The 5,335-nt window shown below is 54.5% G+C and overlaps 1 non-coding gene across 1 annotated transcript; it reads right to left on the bottom strand.

Moving 5' to 3' along the window:
• Positions 1-159: 159 nt before the first annotated feature.
• LOC124589235 lies at positions 160-2,069 on the bottom strand. Its single transcript, XR_006976032.1, has one exon. It is a non-coding gene; the product is annotated as a small subunit ribosomal RNA (ribosomal RNA).
• Positions 2,070-5,335: the final 3,266 nt, after the last annotated feature.

Genomic DNA, 5,335 nt, shown 5'->3' with positions numbered 1-5,335 from the left:
GCCAGCCGCTCCAGCGCTTCAGCGCTCGTACCACACAACATTGGCGTTAGTTTTGAGAAGCACGCGTGGTTCCGCACGCGGCGCACGGCTACTGCGAGCCGTACAGGTAGCGTGTTGCGCGACACGACACGCACATCGAAAGACATGCAGTCTAGTCGGTAATGATCCTTCCGCAGGTTCACCTACGGAAACCTTGTTACGACTTTTACTTCCTCTAAATGATCAAGTTTGGTCATCTTTCCGGTAGCATCGGCAACGACAGAGTCAATGCCGCGTACCAGTCCGAAGACCTCACTAAATCATTCAATCGGTAGTAGCGACGGGCGGTGTGTACAAAGGGCAGGGACGTAATCAACGCGAGCTTATGACTCGCGCTTACTGGGAATTCCTCGTTCATGGGGAACAATTGCAAGCCCCAATCCCTAGCACGAAGGAGGTTCAGCGGGTTACCCCGACCTTTCGGCCTAGGAAGACACGCTGATTCCTTCAGTGTAGCGCGCGTGCGGCCCAGAACATCTAAGGGCATCACAGACCTGTTATTGCTCAATCTCGTGCGGCTAGAAGCCGCCTGTCCCTCTAAGAAGAAAAGTAATCGCTGACAGCACGAAGGATGTCACGCGACTAGTTAGCAGGCTAGAGTCTCGTTCGTTATCGGAATTAACCAGACAAATCGCTCCACCAACTAAGAACGGCCATGCACCACCACCCACCGAATCAAGAAAGAGCTATCAATCTGTCAATCCTTCCGGTGTCCGGGCCTGGTGAGGTTTCCCGTGTTGAGTCAAATTAAGCCGCAGGCTCCACTCCTGGTGGTGCCCTTCCGTCAATTCCTTTAAGTTTCAGCTTTGCAACCATACTTCCCCCGGAACCCAAAAGCTTTGGTTTCCCGGAGGCTGCCCGCCGAGTCATCGGAGGAACTGCGGCGGATCGCTGGCTGGCATCGTTTATGGTTAGAACTAGGGCGGTATCTGATCGCCTTCGAACCTCTAACTTTCGTTCTTGATTAATGAAAACATACTTGGCAAATGCTTTCGCTTCTGTTCGTCTTGCGACGATCCAAGAATTTCACCTCTAACGTCGCAATACGAATGCCCCCGCCTGTCCCTATTAATCATTACCTCGGGTTCCGAAAACCAACAAAATAGAACCGAGGTCCTATTCCATTATTCCATGCACACAGTATTCAGGCGGGCTTGCCTGCTTTAAGCACTCTAATTTGTTCAAAGTAAACGTGCCGGCCCACCGAGACACTCACTCAAGAGCACCCTGGTAGGATTGCAACGGGGTCCGCCTCGGGACGCACGAGCACGCACGAGGCGCGTCGCACGCCTTCAGCTCGCCCCACCGGCAGGACGTCCCACGATACATGCCAGTTAAACACCGACGGGCGGTGAACCAACAGCGTGGGACACAAATCCAACTACGAGCTTTTTAACCGCAACAACTTTAATATACGCTATTGGAGCTGGAATTACCGCGGCTGCTGGCACCAGACTTGCCCTCCAATAGATACTCGTTAAAGGATTTAAAGTGTACTCATTCCGATTACGGGGCCTCGGATGAGTCCCGTATCGTTATTTTTCGTCACTACCTCCCCGTGCCGGGAGTGGGTAATTTGCGCGCCTGCTGCCTTCCTTGGATGTGGTAGCCGTTTCTCAGGCTCCCTCTCCGGAATCGAACCCTGATTCCCCGTTACCCGTTACAACCATGGTAGGCGCAGAACCTACCATCGACAGTTGATAAGGCAGACATTTGAAAGATGCGTCGCCGGTACGAGGACCGTGCGATCAGCCCAAAGTTATTCAGAGTCACCAAGGCAAACGGACCGGACGAGCCGACCGATTGGTTTTGATCTAATAAAAGCGTCCCTTCCATCTCTGGTCGGGACTCTGTTTGCATGTATTAGCTCTAGAATTACCACAGTTATCCAAGTAACGTGGGTACGATCTAAGGAACCATAACTGATTTAATGAGCCATTCGCGGTTTCACCTTAATGCGGCTTGTACTGAGACATGCATGGCTTAATCTTTGAGACAAGCATATGACTACTGGCAGGATCAACCAGGGAGCTGCGTCAACTAGAGCTGAGCAGCCGGCCGCCCGGGAGTGTGTCCCGGGGGCCCGCGCGAACACGCAAGCGTCCGCTCAATTATTCTGCAAACAGGAGGAGGCTGAGCTCCCCTGCACAATACACCTCGAAACCCTCTCAGGTCCCGGCGGCGCGCAGCGCCGTCCTAAGTACTTGGTCGGGTTCGAGAGAGGCGCAATCGCCCGGAGTTTGGCGAGTAGACGCTTTAGGTGCGACCACCCGTGCTCCCAACTGAGCTTGCCGCTGCCGACAGAGGCCCGGGAGCGTGCTGTCGTGGCATTGCCGGCGGGAGACAACACGCGCCACCTACGGTGGCCGGCAGCTCCAACGCCAGCGCCACAGAAGGACAAAAGCCCCACTTGGGTGCCGAAGCGAACGCGCCAACACGTCCGCACAGCTGCGATACAAACCACCTGCGAGAACCGCAGAGGCGACCGAGCAGCAGACGGCGTCGCGGCGCCGAGCGCCGGGCGGCGGCGCATCCTCAGCGCACACAGTCCTCAATCGGACCAGCACACTGCAGATGTCCACCGCGCTTCGCACCGGGCCCGCGAGGACCTACTTTGGCCGCACGGCGCCGCGTGCAGGGTGCGCCGGCGCGCAGCTGCGCCGCCTGCCGCCTCCGTCGGCCGGCGCGCCTGCCACTGGCCGCCCCCACCAGCCGGCTGTAGCGCGTGCGCCCACGCACCGCGCGGCCAGCACGCCGGGAGGCCCCCCCTCACCGGCCGGGGACGGTCCCACCCAGCCACCGCCGCGTATCGCTTCACACCCACATGCCATTCACGTTCGTGGGCATGGTGGGTATCGCTGAAACAACCGGTTGGTAGCTCAACCGATCGTCGCCATCACTGATTCACCTCTAGCGAGAACAACCGCACCACAACGGTTTACCAGTTGTTCATTTGCGTAACGTCACCAGCAAACGTAGACGTCCATCGCCATTTGCAAATTCAACGATTGTTGCATGCCTGTGTCAGGTGTCACGACACACTATGTCTGCCCACATACACGCAACAACATGTGCACGCTTCGCGAACACGTGGAAGGTGGCCCCCGTACGTATGCGATGTCCATTGCGCGAACGACTGTCAACCGGCCTCTGTCGCATGTCGCAGATGTGGAACGCAGTGCACCATGCTATCACGGTGAGTGAGAAGAGACGACTACGTCTGACAACACGCGCCACTACATCAACAGACGGCTCATGCTGATCGCCATCCACGGCATACCATACTGCAATCCAGCTCTTATAGGGAGACGACACGTAGCTGAGTGCACAATATTTGGACCGTATGGTTCGCCGTTGTTGGCGCAGTCGTGGTACGGTCACACATGTACCACGATGTATCATTCAGTACATGAGGACCAATGTGCAGTACAGTGTGTGATTTGGACGTACAACATCAGCGGACAGTTGACACAAGCCGTACCACAACGTAGGCTGTGCTTCGCCATGCGAATGCCAATGAACAACTGCGAAGGGCATTGAGCATGTACGTCCTGCTGCCATCCGCATTACAGTGTATAGCTGCAAGGTGTTTAACATGAAGCGATACTCTGGGGACCGGGCAGTGCGGGTAGCAAACTATATTGCGGGGGTTGCAGTTAGGCAACACTACACTAATTTAACGCGTCGTATGACAATTACAGAGCAGGTTAAGGCCCAACGTGTGTTGGGTTAAGGCCCAACGTGTGTTGGGTTAAGGCCCAACGTGTGTTGGGTTAAGGCCCAACGTGTGTTGGGTTAAGGCCCAACGTGTGTTGGGTTAAGGCCCAACGTGTGTTGGGTTAAGGCCCAACGTGTGTTGGGTTAAGGCCCAACGTGTGTTGGGTTAAGGCCCAACGTGTGTTGGGTTAAGGCCCAACGTGTGTTGGGTTAAGGCCCAACGTGTGTTGGGTTAAGGCCCAACGTGTGTTGGGTTAAGGCCCAACGTGTGTTGGGTTAAGGCCCAACGTGTGTTGGGTTAAGGCCCAACGTGTGTTGGGTTAAGGCCCAACGTGTGTTGGGTTAAGGCCCAACGTGTGTTGGGTTAAGGCCCAACGTGTGTTGGGTTAAGGCCCAACGTGTGTTGGGTTAAGGCCCAACGCGTGTTGGGTTAAGGCCCAACGCGTGTTGGGTTAAGGCCCAACGCGTGTTGGGTTAAGGCCCAACGCGTGTTGGGTTAAGGCCCAACGCGTGTTGGGTTAAGGCCCAACGCGTGTTGGGTTAAGGCCCAACGCGGGTTAGGTTAAGGCGCAACGCGGGTTAGGTTAAGGCGCAACGCGGGTTAGGTTAAGGCGCAACGCGGGTTAGGTTAAGGCGCAACGCGGGTTAGGTTAAGGCGCAACGCGGGTTAGGTTAAGGCGCAACGCGGGTTAGGTTAAGGCGCAACGCGGGTTACGTTAAGGCGCAACGCGGGTTACGTTAAGGCGCAACGCGGGTTACGTTAAGGCGCAACGCGGGTTACGTTAAGGCGCAACGCGGGTTACGTTAAGGCGCAATATAGGTTAGGTTAAGGCGCAATATAGGTTAGGTTAAGGCGCAATATAGGTTAGGTTAAGGCGCAATACGGGTTAGGTTAAGGCGCAATACGGGTTAGGTTAAGGCGCAATACGGGTTAGGTTAAGGCGCAATACGGGTTAGGTTAAGGCACAATACGGGTTAGGTTAAGGCACAATACGGGTTAGGTTAAGGCACAATACGGGTTAGGTTAAGGCACAATACGGGTTAGGTTAAGGCACAATACGGGTTAGGTTAAGGCACAATACGGGTTAGGTTAAGGCACAATACGGGTTAGGTTAAGGCACAATACGGGTTAGGTTAAGGCACAATACGGGTTAGGTTAAGGCACAATACGGGTTAGGTTAAGGCACAATACGGGTTAGGTTAAGGCACAATACGGGTTAGGTTAAGGCACAATACGGGTTAGGTTAAGGCACAATACGGGTTAGGTTAAGGTACAATACGGGTTAGGTTAAGGTACAATACGGGTTAGGTTAAGGTACAATACGGGTTAGGTTAAGGTACAATACGGGTTAGGTTAAGGTACAATACGGGTTAGGTTAAGGTACAATACGGGTTAGGTTAAGGTACAATACGGGTTAGGTTAAGGTACAATACGGGTTAGGTTAAGGTACAATACGGGTTAGGTTAAGGTACAATACGGGTTAGGTTAAGGTACACATTGTTGTAAGGAAAGGTGTTTTGGGGGGGGGGGGGGGGCCGGTTTGTTGATTGTGATTATCGTAAGTAAATGACTGCGGCA

Source organism: Schistocerca americana, unplaced genomic scaffold (assembly GCF_021461395.2).
Source record: "Schistocerca americana isolate TAMUIC-IGC-003095 unplaced genomic scaffold, iqSchAmer2.1 HiC_scaffold_696, whole genome shotgun sequence".
NCBI classification, from domain to species: domain Eukaryota; kingdom Metazoa; phylum Arthropoda; class Insecta; order Orthoptera; family Acrididae; genus Schistocerca; species Schistocerca americana.
Note: the sequence above shows the minus strand (reverse complement) of the source record. Positions and strands in the feature narration are given on the sequence as shown.